The sequence below is a fragment of the Schistocerca cancellata genome, chromosome 8 (genome assembly GCF_023864275.1).
Source record: "Schistocerca cancellata isolate TAMUIC-IGC-003103 chromosome 8, iqSchCanc2.1, whole genome shotgun sequence".
In the NCBI taxonomy this organism is placed as follows: domain Eukaryota; kingdom Metazoa; phylum Arthropoda; class Insecta; order Orthoptera; family Acrididae; genus Schistocerca; species Schistocerca cancellata.
In genome coordinates this window covers 575,368,412-575,387,305 of record NC_064633.1, presented here as the reverse complement: position 1 = coordinate 575,387,305, position 18,894 = coordinate 575,368,412, and the positions used below count along the sequence as shown (strand labels likewise).

Genomic DNA, 18,894 nt, shown 5'->3' with positions numbered 1-18,894 from the left:
AAAATCATAGCATGTGAACTTTTATTACACTACTGGCCATTAAAATTGCGACACCAAGAAGAAATGCACATGACAAACGGGTATTCATTGGACAAATATATTATACTAGAACTGACATGTGATTACATTTTCAATCAAATTTGGGTGCAAAGATCCTGAGAAATCAGTTCCCAGAACAACCACCTCTGGCCGTAATAACGGCCTTGACACGCCTGGGCATTGAGTCAAACAGAGCTTGGATGGCGTGTACAGGTACAGCTGCCCATGCAGCTTCAACACGATACCACAGTTCATCAAGAGTAGTGACTGGCGTATTGTGACGAGCCAATTGTTCGGCCACCTTTGACCAGACGTTTTCAATTGGTGAGAGATCTGGAGAATGTGCTGGCCAGGGCAGCAGTCGAACATTTTCTGTATCCAGAAAGGCCCGTACAGGACCTGCAACATGCGGTCGTGCATTATCCTGCTGAAATGTAGGGTTTCGCAGGGATCGAATGAAGGGTAGAGCCACGGGTCTGAGATGTAACGTCCACTGTTAAAAGTGCCGTCAATGCGAACAAGAGGTGACCGAGACGTCTAACCAATGGCACCCCATACCATCACGCCGGGTGATACGCCAGTAAGGTGATGACGAATACACGCTTCCACTGCGCAGTTGACGTTTTTGCCACTCGTGCACCCAGGTTCGTCGTTGAGTACACCATCGCAGGCGCTCCTGTCTATGATGCAGCGTCAAGGGTCACCGCAGCTATGGTCTCCGAGCTGATAGTCCATGCTGCTGCAAACGTCGTCGAACTGCTCGGGCAAATGGTTGTTGTCTTCCAAACGTCCCCATCTGTTGACTCAGGGATCGAGACGTGGCTGCACGATCCGTTAAAGCCATGCGGATAAGATGCCTGTCATCTCGATTGCTAGTGATACGAGGCCGTTGGGATCCAGTACGGCGTTCCGTATTACCCTCCTGAACCCACCGATACCATATTCTGATAACAGTCTTTGGATCTCGATCAACGCGAGCAACAATGTCGCGATACGATAAACCGCAATCGCGATAAGCTACAATCGGACCTTTATCAAAGTCGGAAACGTGATGGTACGCATTTCTCCTCCTCACACCAGGCATCACAACAACGTTTCACCAGGCAACGCCGGTCAACTGCTGTTTGTGTATGAGAAATCGGTTGGAAACTTTCTTCATGTCAGTACGTTGTAGTTGTCACCACCGGCGCCAACCTTGTGTGAATGGTCTGAAAAGCTAATCATTTGCATATCACAGCATCTTCTTCCTGCCGGTTAAATTTCGCGTCTGTAGCACGTCATCTTCGTGGTGCAACAATTTTAATGGCCAGTAGTGTACATTTCTTTTAACTGCCTCTATCGCTTCCGCCCCTGAATGCTGTTTTGCTGTGGCTATATATCTATAATCGTTAGAGTACACAGAATGACACAGTAAATGCACATCAGTGGGATCTGTGTACTTTCACGACAATTTATTAGAAATTTTGTGGTAATTTCCTATGGGACTGAAGATATCGGTTCCTAGGCTTACACACTACTTAATCCAACTTAAACTAACTTACGCTAAGGACAACACCCACACACACACCCATGTTCGAGCGAGGACTCGAACCTTCGACGCGAACAGTGACAAGGCGCCTTAGACCGCGCGAGTACACCGCGTGGCAACGACTATGGACATATTGCTACTGAAGAATAGCATTCAGGGTCGAAACACATTATGGCAATCAAAAGAATTACAAACTTACCCCTGCTACGTTTACCTGATTTTAGATCAAGAATACAGTTCCGGAACCTGTCCCACAACACTCCATACGAAGGACTATAAAAGAAGCTTTTTTGCCACATCTCATAAAACAATTTCGTAGGCTGAAAATAGCATATGTTCACACATGAATCAGTCTGCTCTTTAAGCCGCGCACAAACAATAAACACAATATACTCTGTTATACACTGATGAGCCAAAGAAACTGGTACATCTGCCTAATATCGTGTAGGTCTCCACGAGCTCGCAGAAGTGTCGCGACAAGCATGGACTCGACTAACGTCTGAAGTTGTACTAGAGGGAACTGACACCAGGAATTCTGCAGGGCTGTCCATAAATTCGTAAGAGTACAAGGGGATGGAGATCTCTTCTGAACAGCACGTTTTCGATGGGAAGTGTTTGATCACCTACAATTGGCTATCCCTGAGGTTCATCTCTGCTCAGATGAACCGCTGGCTATGGAACCAATAATTTCGCACACAGACAACGAGCTGCAGTCCAGAGTAGAAAACTGTCGAAAAGCACTGGCGGCTGTTTTCTGTAACGAGTGCAATGAAAAATTGGTGCAACGCTACGACAGATGTCTAAGTCTGAGTGGCGACTGTGTAGAGAAGTAGCTGGAAGGTGTAGCTAACCGCCCTGCAAATAAAACAGTTTTGATATTCGCTGTGGTTCCCATTTCGCGACCTACCGCTCCTTACTTTCTGAGTAGCCCTCACATATCAGCTCGACGAAGTGTTTGGTACATTTCGGTTTTGCTTTTTTTAAATTTTGCCTTTGGTTGAGCATATTGCGTTTTCTAGTGTTATATGTTTGCAGTTTTTATCTATTTTTGCTACTACATCCCTCTGCTTCACATTAAAAATCAACAATTTTCGAACAAAACATGAATTGAACAAAGTTAATTTCCAGTTTACTATAAATAAAACAGGAGGATGACTATGTAGAACAAAATGTTACGTACGTTAAGCGGTCCCTTTTGTAGCAACATTGTTTGTAGGCGCTTCACCGCTTCTGATTTCTAGGGGAATCTAGTAAGACACTGATCGCATACGCAAACACAGAGATTGTAATAAGGTATCGCCTGATAGGTATGCAACACACCTAACGTACAGGTAACACGATTACAATCTTAACTGACCAAAGATACCAGTAAAATTACGGTAGTTTACGCTTACTTATGATAGTCTACGGTAGCGTACTATAGTTTCACAACTCTGATTGTCTGCAAAACACGCCTGTATGGCTGCTTGGGGTAGCCGCGCGGTCTATGGCGCCTTGTGGCGGTTCGCGCGGCTGCCCTCGTCGGACTTTCGAGTCCTCCCTCGGCATGGGTGTGTGTGTTGTCCTTAGGGTAAGTTAGTTTGTTACATTAAGTAGGGCGTAAGCTTAGGGACCGATTACCTCAGCAGTTTGGTCCCATAAGACCATTTTCCAAACGCCTGCCTGGTTTGAAGTGGAACTCCAGGCGGAACTACAGAAGCATGCGGCGTTAGCTTGTCCATGAGATTGACCCGCCTAGAGACCAGCGGCGTAGTCATCCCGGGGAACAGTGCCACAAGTGGCAGTAGAACTTTGCATTCGCAATCGTGTGCCTTCCAGGCATCGACGAGATGTTAGTCCACCGGGTGAGTATTTAAGAGGTCGTGGCCCGTTCTACGGCAGTTCAGTTCACTGAGCCACTACCAGCAGCTCCGACGCAGCGCAGCCTCCACGATGTACTCCTGGCGGTTCCAGCAGCCGCAAAGTCTGGAAGAGACCTCACCGCATCCATTCCGAGCAGCCGGACGTCGGCCAGGATACTTCGCCTCCCCCGACTTGCCCTCCGCGGAATCTGCTCTCCGTACTGGTATTCTTGTGTGCAACGTAGACTGTCAGCTGTGCTCAGTAGCTGCCGTCACTCAGCGAGCGAAATGACTTTTGATTTTCGTATTCCACGATAAGGTACCAGTGCTAATTGATCGCAAGTCTTATTCTGCGACTCCAGTCACTGTGATTCCTTCTGTACAACTTATAATCTTTCGTTTATTTGCGTGACCATCTTCCGCAGCAGCTGTTAACACATGCTACTATAGGATATCTGTCTTGAGCTGGCTGCAATTTGACTAAAAAGAATTACATCAGATGCGTTTAGCTTTTATTTACAAAGCATCTTCTGTGGTTGTTCTGTAAATTGGAGTCCGCAGCTCGTGGTCGTGCGGTAGCGTTCTCGCTTCGCATGCCCGGTTTCCCGAGTTCGATTCCCGGCGGGGTCAGGGATTTTCTCTGCCTCGTGATGACTGGGTGTTGTGTGATGTCCTTAGGTTAGTTAGGTTTAAGTAGCACTATGTTCTAGGGGACTGATGACCATAGATGTTAAGTCCCATAGTGCTCAGAGCCATTTGAACCATTTTTTTTGTAAATTGGATACACACATTTGTACATTTTTTATTGTTTTAGGTTAAAAACAGCGCTTTCTTTACAAAGTTGAACTGCAAGCTACTTATTCAGAACACTCGTAAGATTAAGATGTACTTTATATAGTTCCCAATTTAGGGTTTGCTTTCTGGCATAAAGAGACTTGATTTCATTGTTTGGCCAAATTTTTTGAGCTATTTTTTTCGTTTCTTGTGCACTTGCGGAACTGTTTTTAACCTGTACGTTAATATATTTAGGTATAATTATTTGATCTGCAAGTATTGTTAAACTTTATATGCTTGATAGTTTTATGCAGATAGAGATGTATCCTTCTAAACGTCATGTAGAAGTCACTTGGAAAAACCTGAAAAAATGGTTCAAATGGCTCTGAGCACTATGGGACTTAGCATCTGTGGTCATCAGTCCCCTACAACTTAGAACTACTTAAACCTAACTAACCTAAGGAAATCACACACATCCATGCCCGAGGCAGGATTCGAACCTGTGACCGTAGCAGTCGGCCGGTTCCGGACTGCGCGCCTAGAACCACTAGACCACCGCGGCCGGCAAAAACCTGAAAAGGCCCATAATACGTTTTATTTGCGTGGCCATCTTCCACAGCTTCTGTCCACATCTGTTACTATAGGTTATCTGTCTTGAGTTGACTGCAATCTGATTAAAATCTTTCGGTTTATCACTTCTTCGTTGTTAAGTTTAGTTTGCACCCAACTCACCGAAGAAGAAGTTTGTTTGGTACTTTCGCATTTTGGTAAGAAATAAAAATAAATATTAATTGCATATGACCTGAGACAATAAGTTACTGATGTTTTCTAGCATCGTAGTTTGGAGATTTTGATTTGTCGGTAAAAGCTTGTGATCGTTCGTTAATGACGTCTTCGAAAATGTCCGATTCTTTACTGAGAACTGAAATTTTCTTTCAGAGTGTACCAGTTTCGTGTGGCGTGCCGAGTAGTCATTAGTGCGAACGTCCTGAATCCAAACGTGGTTATCTGCATACTATGTGAACGAGCCTTCAAACTATCAGACATTTGAAAAAAAAAAACTGTTCATTAACTGACGAAAAGTGCGGTTCTTTGAGAAACAGTTCCTCGTTAACACGTGTATGTGTGTGTGTGTGTGTGTGTGTGTGTGTGAGAGAGAGAGAGAGAGAGAGAGAGAGAGAGAGAGAGAGACAGACAGACAGAAATGGAGACTTCAAGGTGACCATTTACAGATACCTCTGTGTAAAAGTGACTGCTTATTTTGTTCAAGAATTCTTTTATGGTATAGAAGGAGATATATGGTGAAACATCTTCAATCTAGTTTTGAAAACACTGCTGCTATCTGTAAAAACATTTTATTTCGAGGGCTAGATTGAAAAAGAATTTTATGACCCTCCAGGTTAGCTAGGAGCGCTAATGCGCTGCTTCCTGGACTGGGGTAGGCGCGCCGGCCCCAGATCGAATCTGCCCAGAGAATTAACGACGAGGGCGGTCTGGATGTGGTTTTTAGGCTGTTTTCCACATCCCACTAGGTGTATACCGAGCTGGGCCCCATGTCCCGCCTCAATTACACGACTCGCAGACATTTGAAAACGTTCACATTATTTCATGGCCTACACAAGACACAGACAGCAGGGGTACACTAATTCCATCCCAGGGGGCGTGAGGTGGCGACAGGAAGGGCAGGAGTGAGCTCCCTGCCGCCGTTGGATAAGCAGCTGCCAGCAGAAAGTCGTATACACGTAGCTCACTTATTTGTACATAGTTTAATTCTTAATTTCTTTGCGTGTTTTTGGTACTTGCATTGTTTAATTCATAAATTTCGGGCGTATTATAGTATTTGAGAGTTGTAGCATCGTGTTTTAGTACCTGAATAGTGTAAATTCGCGTAGTCGTCTGTCTTCTTTTTTTGTTTTGAACGGCCAGTATCGGTTGGTCACAGCCAGGGTGCTCCCTGCCGCCGTTGGATAAGCAGCTGCCAGCAGAGAGTCGTATACTCCTAGCTCACTTATTTGTTACATAGTTTAATTCTTAATTTCTTTGCGTGTTTTTGGTACTTGCATTGTTTAATTCATAAATTTCGTGCGTATTATAGTATTTGAGTGTTGTAGCATCGCGTTTTAGTACCTGAATAGTGTAAAATCGCGTAGTCTCCTTCCGCCGCCGAACAGTGTGTCAGCAGTGCGCAAGTAGCAGCATTACTGCATTTACCAAGCAATCTTGTATTTTAATAACCGTTTAAATTTTGTGTCGATTTGTTTGTGCTCTCTGTAGATTAGTTCGCCGGCCGGAGTCTCCGTGCGGTTCTAGTCGCTACAGTCTGGAACCGCGCTGCTGCTACGGTCGCAGGTTCGAATCCTGCCTCGGGCATGGATGTGTGTGATGTCCTTAGGTTAGTTAGGTTTAAGTAGTTCTAAGGTCTAGGGGACTGATGACCTTAGCAGTTAAGTACCATAGTGCTCAGAGCCATTTTTTTGTAGATTAGTTCAGACGTTCTTTGCACAACAGTTTTTAGCATGGATAGGGACTGCAACTGCTGTGTTCGGATGCAGGATGAGTTGGCATCCCTTCGCTCCCAGCTTCAGGCAGTGTTGGCTTCGGTCACACAGCTTGAGGCTGTTGCCAATGGGCATCACTGTGGGGGTTCGGATGGGGGTTTGTCGGGGACGGCCAGCTCGTCCCACGCATCCCCCGATCGGACTACGGTTGTGGCTGACCGGGATACTGCCCACATTGAGGCTGATCCCTCGCCTGTGATAGAGTGGGAGGTCGTCTCGAGGTGTGGCAGGGGGCGAAAGACATTCCGGAGGGCTGAGTGGAAGGCCTCTCCAGTTTGTCTGACGAACCGGTTTCAGGCTCTGTCTCAGGCTGATACTGATCTTCGGCCGGACATGGCTACTTGTCCTGCTCCAGAGGTTGCCCCTCAGTCTGCAAGATTCGGGTGGTCGCAGAGGGTGGGCTTACTGGTAGTTGGGAGCTCCAACGTCAGGCGCGTAATGGGACCCCTTAGGGATATGGCAGCAAGAGAGGGGACGAAAACCAATGTGCACTCCGTGTGCATACCGGGGGGAGTCATTCCAGATGTGGAAAGGGTGCACCCATCTGCAGGTGGTCGCTCATGTCGGCACCAATGATGTGTGTCGCTATGGATCGGAGGAAAACCTCTCTGGCTTCCGGCGGCTATCTGATTTGGTGAAGACTGCCAGTCTCGCTAGCGGGATGAAAGCAGAACTTACCATCTGCAGCATCGTCGACAGGACTGACTGCGGACCTTTGGTACTGAGCCGAGTGGAGGGTCTGAATCAGAGGCTGAGACGGTTCTGCGACCGTGTGGGCTGCAGATTCCTCGACTTGCGCCATAGGGTGGTGGGGTTTCGGGTTCCGCTGGATAGGTCAGGAGTCCACTACACGCAGCAAGCAGCTACACGGGTAGCAGGGGTTGTGTGGAGTGGACTGGGCGGTTTTTTAGGTTAGATGGCCTCGGGCAAGTACAGAAAGGGCAACAGCCTCAAAGGGTGCGGGGCAAAGTCAGGACATGCGGGGACCAAGCAGCAATCGGTATTGTAATTGTAAACTGTCGAAGCTGCATTGGTAAAGTACCGGAACTTCAAGCGCTGATAGAAAGCACCGAAGCTGAAATCGTCATAGGTACAGAAAGCTGGCTGAAGCCAGAGATAAATTCTGCCGAAACTTTTACAAAGGCACAAACGGAATTTAGAAAGGATAGATTGCATGCAACCGGTGGTGGCGTGTTTGTCGCTGTTAGTAGTAGTTTATCCTGCAGTGAAGTAGAAGTGGATAGTTCATGTGAATTATTATGGGAGGAGGTTACACTCATCAACCGAGCTAGGTTAATAATTGGCTCCTTTTACCGACCTCCCGACTCAGCAGCATTAGTGGCAGAACAACTGAGAGAATATTTGGAATACATTTCACATAAATTTTCTCAGCATGTTATAGTCTTAGGTGGAGATTTCAATTTATCAGATATAGACTGGGACACTCAGATGTTTAGGACGGGTGGTAGGGACAAAGCATCGAGCGACATTATACAGAGTGCACTATCCGAAAATTATCTCGAGCAATTAAAAAGAGAACCGACTCGTGGAGATAACGTCTTGGACCTACTGATAACAAACAGACCCGAACTTTTTCACTCTGTAAGTGCAGAACAGGGAATCAGTGATCATAAGGCCGTTGCAGCATCCCTGAGTATGGAAGTTAATAGGAATATAAAAGAAGGGAGGAAGGTTTATCTGTTTAGCAAGAGTAATAGAAGGCAGGTTTCAGACTACCTAAGAGATCAAAACGAAAATTTCTATTCCGACACTGACAATGTTGAATGTTTATGGAAAAAGTTCAAAGCATCGTAAAATGCTTTTTAGACAGGTACGTGCCGAGTAAAACTGTGAGGGGCGGGAAAAACCCACCGTGGTTCAACAACAAAGTTAAGAAACTACTGCGAAAGCAAAGAGAGCTTCACTCCAAGTTTAAACGCAGCCAAAGCCTCTCAGACAAACAGAAGCTAAACGATGTCAAAGTTAGCGTAAGGAGGACTATGCGTGAAGCGTTCAGTGAATTCGAAATTAAAATTCTATGTACCGACTTGACAGAAAATCCTAGGAAGTTCTGGTCTTACGTTAAATCAGTAAGTGGCTCGAAACAGCATATCCAGACACTCCGGGATGATGATGGCATTGAAACAGAGGATGACACGCGTAAAGCTGAAATACTAAACACCTTTTTCCAAAGCTGTTTCACAGAGGAAGACCGCACTGCAGTTCCTTCTCTAAATCCTCGCACAAAACGAAAAAATGGCTGACATCGAAATAAGTGTCCAAGGAATAGAAAAGCAACTGGAATCACTCAACAGAGGAAAGTACACTGGACCTGACGGGATACCAATTCGATTCTACACAGAGTACACGAAAGAACTTGCCGCCCTTCTAACAGCCGTGTACCGCAAGTCTCTAGAGAAGCGGAAGGTTCCAAATGATTGGAAAAGAGCACAGGTAGTTCCAGTCTTCAAGCAGGGTTGTCGAGCAGATGCGCAAAACTATAGAGCTATATTTCTGACGTCGATCTGTTGTAGAATTTTAGAACATGTTTTTTGCTGGATTATCCTGTCGTTTTTGGAAACCCAGAATCTACTCTGTAGGAATCAACATGGATTCCGGAAACAGGCGATCGTGTGAGACCCAACTCGCTTTATTTGTTCATGAGACCCAGAAAATATTAGATACAGGCTCCCAGGTAGATGCTATTTTTCTTGACTTCCGGAAGGCGTTCAATACAGTTCCGCACTGTCGCCTGATAAACAAAGTAAGAGCCTACGGAATATCAGACCAGCTGTGTGGCTGGATTGAAGAGTTTTTAGCAAGCAGAACACAGCATGTTGTTCTCAATGGAGAGACGTCTACAGACGTTAAAGTAACCTCTGGCGTGCCACAGGGGAGTGTTATGAGACCATTGCTTTTCACAATATGTATAAATGACCTAGTAGATAGTGTCGGAAGTTCCATGCGGCTTTTCGCGGATGATGCTGTAGTATACAGAGAAGTTGCAGCATTAGAAAATTGTAGCGAAATGCAGGAAGATCTGCAGCGGATAGGCACTTGGTGCAGGGAGTGGCAACTGACCCTTAACATAGACAAATGTAATGTATTGCGAATACATATAAAGAAGGATCCTTTATTGTATGATTATATGATAGCGGAACAAACGCTGGTAGCAGTTACTTCTGTAAAATATCTGGGAGTATGCGTGCGGAACGATTTGAAGTGGAATGATCATATAAAATTAATTGTTGGTAAGGCGGGTACCAGGTTGAGATTCATTGGGAGGGTCCTTAGAAAATTTAGTCCGTCAACAAAGGAGGTGGCTTACAAAACACTCGTTCGACCTATACTTGAGTATTGCTCATCAGTGTGGGATCCGTACCAGATCGGGTTGACGGAGGAGATAGAGAAGATCCAAAGAAGAGCCACGCGTTTCGTCACAGGGTTATTTGGTAAGTGCGATAGCGTTACGGAGATGTTTAGCAAACTGAAGTGGCAGACTCTGCAAGAGAGGCCCTCTGCATCGCGGTGTAGCTTGCTCGCCAGGTTTCGAGAGGGTGCGTTTCTGGATGAAGTATCGAATATATTGCTTCCCCCTACTTATACCTCCCGAGGAGATCACGAATGTAAAATTAGAGAGATTCGAGCGCGCACGGAGGCTTTCAGACAGTCGTTCTTCCCGCGACCCATACGCGACTGGAACAGAAAAGGGAGGTAATGACAGTGGCACGTAAAGTGTCCTCCGCCACACACCGTTGAGTGGCTTGCGGAGTATAAATGTAGATGTAGTTGGCCGCCCTCTGACACTAACATCGCCAAATCCGTAGGAACAAGGCCGACCCCGCATTCCAGTGGGACAAAGGCCATAAGAAAATGAGGAAACGATTGAAAAAGAATTTTATATCTGCGTATTTCAACACTCGTCTGCCAAAGATAGATCAATGAAAAGTTAATATAGATCATTTTTATCCTGGTGTTGTACATGTTTCTATCTCTGTTATTCACAAACTCCGCTGGATTCATGGAGATTTATTCTGTCTTTGCAAGTAAGTGAAAGGCAATTTGTTTTGTGCAATATTTTCGAAGCATCTTCAGTGGGCTGTAATACATGTTTACTTTGTGTATATGATGACTGTAATTAAAAATATAATACATTAAATGTTTTCTCATTACTATCCAGTCTTTTTTATTTTTTTAGCTGAGAAACAACTTTTGTAATACAACTTTTGCTGACGATTCCTCAAGTTATTAACCTGTGTGTGCTATCATGGAGTCATTTTTAGTTAGACTGTATTCTGTAGGTGGCCAATTTTCAGCGTTTTTTCCAACACATTTATTTGAACACTTCAGTTCCACTTTTAGCTATGTGTTTTATGTGTATATTTATAGTGTGAAGTTTTGCCAATTATTGCTGTCTGTTTGTCTCTTTTGTGTCGTAATTTTCTATATGTAGTTTGATATTTGTTTGTTTGTTATGTGTGTGCCTGTCTTGTTATTTGTGTGTGAGCTATTTTTCCAGTTATAGTATTATTCTGTGTGTGATTGTTTTTGTGTGTGTGTGTGTGTGTGTGTGTGTGTGTGTGTGTGTGAGACTGAGAGGGAGAGAGAGAGAGAGAGAGAGAGAGAGAGAGAGAGAGTAAAAAATTAATTTGTTATTTATTCAGGTTATGTATTACATCTCTCTCTATTATTTCAGCGGCTACCGTTATTAGTGAGTTGTTGCTTATCTTGATGCGATCATTAATTACTTATTTGTTCATTGAAAGGACTCTTTTACATGAAAGTTTTCCTGTAATGATTTTCTGTTGTAATTTTCCACTGTAATAATTTTCATATCCTGTTCCATGTTAGGTGATTACGTCCACGTTCCATTAGGTGTTCAGCAAAGGTAGAATGGCTTTTTTGTACTTCCAGCTTCTTATGTGTTCTTTCTATCCAGTTTTGGGATTCCTACCTGTCATTACCAGATGCAGTAATCTGCATTCTTGAAATTGTAAGTGGTTACACCTGTTACTTGATATTTGTCTGATTTGTCTATTCGTGTTTGTAGATGTGACAGGAGTGTGTTTCATTTTCTATAACAAATATGTAATCCGTGTTTCTTCCATCTGTTTGCTATTCCATGTGATGATTTGTGTTTGTATGCCAAGGTGTACAATTTATTTTTTATCATGTCATGAGTGTTACTATTTTGTGTGTACTGATTGCATGTGTTGATTTTGGGATTTTGTGATGTTTGTGTTGTCTCTTGGTTTCATTTTTACTTAACTGTTTTGATTTTGTGGTTGACTCTTAGTGCTATACTGAAGAGCCAAAGAAACAGGTGCACCTGCCTAATTAGGGCCCCCGTGGATACGCAGAAGTGCCGCAACAAGACGTCGCATGGACTCGACTGACGTATGACGTAGTGCTGAAGGGAACTGACACCATGAAACCTGCAGGGCTGTCCATAAATCCGTAAGAGTACGAGGGGCTGGAGATCTCTTCTGAACAGCACATTGCAAGGCTTCCCAGATATGTTCAATAACGTTCATGTCTGGGGAGTTTGCTGGCCAGCGGAGTTGTTTAAACTCAGAAGAGTAGTCCTGGAACCACTCTTAGCAATCCTGAAAATGTGGAGTGTCGCATTGTCCTGCCGGAATTGCCCAAGTCCGTTGGAATGCACAACGGACTTTCCTACGTGTCAAGTGCCAGTGTCATATCAAGACGTATCAGGGGTCCCATATCACTCCAACTTCACACGCCCCATACCATTAAAGAACCTCCACCAGCTTGAACAGTCCCTGCAGACATGCAGAGTCCATGGATTCATGAGATTGTCTCCATACCCGAACATGTCCATACGCTCGATACAATATGAAACGAGACTCGTCCAACCAGGGAACATGTTTTCAGTCATCAACAGTCCAATGTCGGTGCTTTGTGTCGCCTGCAGTCATCAAGGGTACACGAGTGGTCCTTTGACCCAGAAACCCGATGCTGATAATGTTTCGTTGAACGGTTCGCACTTTGACACTTGTTGACGACCCAGCATTGAAATCTGCAGCATTTTGCTGAAGGGTTGCACTTCTGCCACGTTCGTCGTTGGTCCCGTTCTTGCAGGATCTTTTTCCGGCCACAGCGATATCGGATATTTAATGTTTTACCGGTTTGGTGATATGGTATGTCACATAACTCGTGCGCCGACTATAACACCGCGTTCAAACTCACTTAAATCTTCATAATATGCCATTGTAGGAGCAGTAACCGATCTAACAACTACTTCCGACACTTGTCATATATAGCTGTTGCCGACCGCAGCGCCATATTGTGCCTGTTTATATATCTCTGTATTTGAATACACATACCTATATCAGCTGTTTATATATCTCTGTATTTGAATACACATACCTATATCAGTTTCTTTGGCGCTTCAGTGTTTATGTGTGTTGTCCCATTGTTTTTGGTTATGATTTGTATTGCTTATAATTTTTTTTCATTGTTTACTCTGCTGAGTGAGAAGGTATTCATTTGGACTGTTGATAAAAATTTCGTAAGTGACTAAATGCGCTGTGAATCTGTTGTTAATATTAACAATTGGTTAAAGAATTGCCTGCAAGATGTACGTATATGAAATCCACACATAATAAATTTCTTTTGTGCAAGGAATACTTTTGACTACGTGATTAGTTACCTCAGAATATTATGCCATAAGGTATCAGTGAATGAAAACAGGCAAATGTGAGAAATTACTGAATTCTATATCGCCAAAGTTGGCAATTACTTTTGTACAAAATTAGCAGAACGTAGACTTTTAAGCAGGTCTACTGTATGGTTTGCCCATTTTACGATCTCAAGTATGCCTCCTAATTCAAATAAAATGGAAAATCATTAAAATGCAGCAGGAACAGTACTGTCCCACGATTGAACCCTGTAAGACTTCCACTGTCATTTCTCCATTCGGATGATATTTGGATTACACTAACAGGAAGTGGTAACTTTGTGCATTCTGTTTCTTAAATAAGAGCTAAACCAGTTACGAAACCATCTGGCAGATTAAAACTGTGTGCCGAACAGGGACTTCAACCGGGGAGCTGTGACTTTTGCTGGCAAGTGCTCTACCGACTAAGCTATCCACATACTTATAAGAGTTCATTCACATTGAGATTGCAGGGTTTCTCGGCATATCCCAGTGATGACTTCTTCTCGGGTGATCAGCCGAGTGGTGGCGTTGATTTTCCGGAACTTTTCGATCAGTTTAGTACCTGTGATCCTCAAGCTTGGGGGTGATGGGTACGAATCTCTTCGAAACGTTGCTACAAGACGACGCCGCTACTCAGGTGATCACCCGAGAAGAGTTCATCACTTCCTTCATATTATTTCCCTGTCACCGATTAGGGCAAATACTGTCTCTCACGCATGTATCTACACTACTGGCCATTAAAATTCCTACACCAGATGACGTGCTACAGACGTGAAATTTAACCGACAGGAAGAAGATGCCGTGATATTCAAGTGATTAGCTTTTCAGAGCATTCACACAACGTTGGCGCCGGTGGCGACACCTACAACGCGCTGACGTGAGGAAAGTTTCCAACCGATTTCTCATACACAAACAACAGTTGACCGGCGTTGTCTGGTGAAACGTTGTTATGATGCCTCGTGTAAGGAGGAGAAATGCGTACCATCAGGTTTCCGACTTTCATAAAGGTCGGATTGTAGCCTATCCCGATTGCGGTTTATCGTATCCCGGCATTGCTGCTCGCGTTGGTCGAGATCCAATGACTGTTATCAGAATATGGAATCGGTGGGTTCAGGAGGATTAATACGGAACGCTGTACTGGATGCCAACGGCCTCTATCACTAGCAGTCGACATGACAGGCATTTTTCCGCATGGCTGTAACGGATCGTGCAGCTACGTCTCGATCCCTGAGTCAACAGATGGGGACGTTTGCAAGACAACAACCATCTGCACGAACAGTTCGTCGACGTTTGCAGCAGCACGGACTATCAGCTCGGAGACCATGACTGCGGTTACCCTTGACGCTACATCACAGACAGGAGCGCCTGCGATGGTGTACTCAACGTCTAACTTGGGTGCACGAATGGCAAAGCGTAATTTTTTCGGATGGATCTAGGTTCTGTTTACAGCATCATGATGGTCGGAACCGTGTTTGACGACATCGCGGTGAAAGCACATTGGAAGCGTGTATTCGTCATCGCCATACTGACGTATCACCCGGCGTGATGGTGCGGGGTGCCATTGGTTACACGTCTCGGTCACCTCTTGTTCGCATTGATGGCACTCTGAACAGTGGACGTAACTTTTCAGATGTGTTACGACCCGTGGCTCTACCCTTCATTCGATCCCTGCGAAACCCTACATTTCAGCAGGATAATGCACGACCGCATGTTGCAGGTCCTGTACGGGCCCTTCTGGATACAGAAAATGTTTGACTGCTGCCCTGGCCAGCACATTCTCTAGATCTCTCACCAACTGAAAACGTCTGTTCAATGGTGGCCGAGCAACTGGCTCGTCACAATACGCCAGTCACTACTGTTGATCAACTTTGGTATCATGTTGAAGCTGCATGGCCAGCTGTACCTGTACACGCCATCCAAGCTCTGTTTGACTCAATGCCCAGGGGTATCGAGGCCGTTATTACGGCCAGAGGTAGTTGTTCTGGGTACTGATTTCTCAGGATCTAGCCACCCAAATTGCGTGAAAATGTAATCACATGTCAGTTGTAGTATAATATATTTGTCCAATGAATACCCGTTTGTCATCTGCATTTCTTCTTGGTGTAGCAATTTTAATGGCCAGTAGTATATATAGAGATCAGATACACTAGATCAGTAAAATGCAGTACGTGAAATGTGTGAATCCAGTGTCGATTACGAGTTTTTTTTATGTAATACATCGGATCTAACTTGACCCCTGTATTGTTTTGAGCAGTTTTTTTCACTCCTGCGTCACTGTCCTTACTGGTTATCGCTGACTGCTATCACTAATGTTTGAATTCCTGCATCAGAGAGAAAACAAAGCTGCTGCTGCGAGGAAGCGAGCGGCCGTGCTGTTCTCTTTGTATCGCACTGAGCGCTGCCATGTGGACACCGACTGAAGGAGGGTGACGTGTGCTGCCGGGAGGCCTTTTGAAAAGACAAGAAGCCGCCGTGGGCCACATTTGGGATAATTGCGTTACATGTGTTCTCCGAATCCCGCTTATTGGGTTACCGGATATTCGCGTTACGCAATCGGCCGCCAAGTCATCGCGGGGTTGCGCGTGGAAGAGGTGGTGGGGGCAGAAGCGACGGTGTGTAGTGGGAACACGTCACCGTGGTAGGGGTCGGGCGGGGCGCCCCAGACAGAGCTTCCCTCCTGAACAGCCACCAGTTTCGTCAGCTCTCTCACCGAACGTAAGGACGGGACTGCTCGCTAATTTTGTGACTTAGAAGCCCATCGTAGGGCTGTCGACGTAGAAAAGTCTTCTACTACATAGTGTGATGCAAGACGTTGAAATCCTCTGGCAGTAGGCATACCGGAAAGATGAAAAGCGGGTAATGCATTTACAAGGGTGAAAAAGGGAAAACGCAAATGGTAGACAAAGAGGAAAGCGCTCGGACTAAAGGAGGACACAAGGAAGGCAGAAGCAGTCATTGTGTACACTGTTCAATCTGAGAAATGGATTGGAGGAAATAAAAGAAAGATTCAGAGGTGAGGACTGACGTTCATTTTGAACAGAAATATGCTCCTTCGAAGTCGTGAAGAATTACAGACCCTGTTGAATGGGATGAACAGTCTATTGAGGACTGATGATTATGGACTTATAGTAAATAAAAAAGTAAGAAAGCCCAGCGATGCATTTTCTTTGCAATGTGATCTCGTAGTCTGCATATCTACTGCAAATTTTCATAAATACAGCTGCATGACTCAGTGCCACACTACGTCAGTTGTATCAACATTACACGTACAAGAAAGATTGTACCACAACGTTCAGAATTTACCTAAATATATCTGAGATATGGTAGTGATAGATGCAATGACCGTCCTCGCTCATTGCTGAAGTACTCGTATTTAAACGCTTTTACTGAAAACTGCAAATTATTATGGTTCAAATGCTTCAAATGGCTCTAAGCACTATGCGACTTAACATCTGAGGTCACCAGTCTCCTAGAATTAGAACTACTTAAACCTAACAAACCTAAGGACATCACACACATCTATACCCGAGGCAGGATTCGAACCTGCGACCGTAGCAGCCACGTGGTTCCGGACTGAAGCGCTTATAACCGCTCGACCATAGCGGCCGGCCAGTTATTACGGTATATTCTATAGCTATTTATCTAGAAATGTAGTCTTCGCTTTCAAAAGTCCTTATTAGTTTACGGGCGGTTTCTCAGAAAACCTAAAAAAGCATTTTTTAGATAATTTTTTACCAAAACCGAGCCCGCGGATTCTAAAACGGATATGCACAGCGAACGCCTAACATCCCGATCTCGAACGGTCTTGAAAATTATTTTGATATCTTTAGCCTTTCCCGAGATACAGAGGTTCAAAGTTACGCTACTTTTATGCGATTAATACACACATAAAAAACGATGTGAGGCAAAAACACGGTTTATTGAAGGACGTAGCACAGAGAAATATGCTATAAGAATTCTCCTTTATCGTCAGAAGGGTTTTGGGAACCCCATTTTGTACTACTGAAGGGCATGCAAAATTTTTGTGGATGTAAAGTCCGGTCAATTTCACATAAGTAAACCATCAAAATTATACTGACCCATAAAGTTCTTGTCATACGAGTGACAAGCCCTGCTGTAGCAGGGAAAATTGGGAACCGGCGGCAAAATGTACCCATCGAAACACAAAAAGGTGAATATTCTCTTCGTTATTTAAAAGACTGACTTAAAAATGGGTTCCAAGCGGTCTCGTTTTACCTTCCTCAGCATCTTTAAAAATTTACCCAAAAATCTTGGTAGTCAGACATATTCGCAGTTTTTTTATGCTGAGGCAGAGGGGGACTGTGGCAGTGGGGAAGGGACGGAAAAGTAATAAATACAAGCAGATAGCAGACAGTGGTTGTGCTATAGAAGCAGCGAGTGAGACAACAGTAGTGCGAGGGGAAGAGAGGGACAGAGTTGCAGTGGAACGTTGTTGACAATGTCAGGACAGTGTGCTAGGAAAATATTGAGGAAAACAGTGCCAGTTAGAGAGGAATAAAGAGAAGCAGTAAGTGGAAGTTGACTAGAGTCAGTGCTAATTAGAGACAGTGTCTGTGACACGACAACGAGGAAAAGAGAGACAATAACTGTGAGAAGAGTCAGCAGCAATAGGAATGAATGAATAGGATAGTAGCAGTAAGAGACAGCAAGAGGGATACAGGAACAGGAGACAGTAGTGGCAGGACAGAACTAAGGAGACTGTTGCTGTGAGACAGGTGGAGTGACAGTTAGAGAGACAAAAAGAAATAATGACAGTGAGTTGAGCTGGGTAGTGACTGAGAACTGAGAAGTGGAAGTGGATGAGTATAAGCGATGGATCAGTTGGTGTTAGCGAGGTATAGTTAGGGAAGCATAAGGGAGTGAGAGGGGAGTTGGAAGCTACAAAAAACGCAAACATGTTCGCATAGCACAATTTTTGGGAAAATTTTTAAAGGTGCTCAGGAAGCTAGAATGAGGTAGCAAAAACTTTCGGTAACATCGGTTGCAAAATTATTATATAGATTAGTTCTTTCCACTTTTTTATAAAATGGTTTCACACACGAATACCTGGCAGATACTTAGCTCAGGAGATTGATTAGAGACCTATTATACAAGGTGGTCCATTGATTGTGACCGAGCTAAATATCTCACGAAGCAAGCATCAAACGAAAACTACAAAGAACGAAACTCGTCTAGCTTGAAGGGGGAAACCAGATGGCGCTATGGTTGGCCCGCTAGATGGCGCTGCCATCGGTCAAACGGATATGAACTGCGTTTTTTACTTCGACCATAGATACTAGTAGACTGGCCTTGCTGTGCAGAAGCTATAGGGCTGGTGTGGCTCCAACATAAACCACGTGACTGTTGGCAAAACGTGGAAAACGTGGCGGGATTTCAAATGAGCGGTCTGCCATCCTGTGTTTGTATCGTATTTTACCCACATTTCTCAATTGACTGCCAAACGCTTCCAAC

General features: G+C 44.5%; 1 protein-coding gene across 2 annotated transcripts in view; it reads right to left on the bottom strand.

Moving 5' to 3' along the window:
- Nucleotides 1-18,894, bottom strand: part of LOC126094726 (transient receptor potential protein) — a 412,416-nt gene that overhangs the window by 219,128 nt on the left and 174,394 nt on the right. The gene's annotated exons all lie outside the window — the stretch shown is intronic.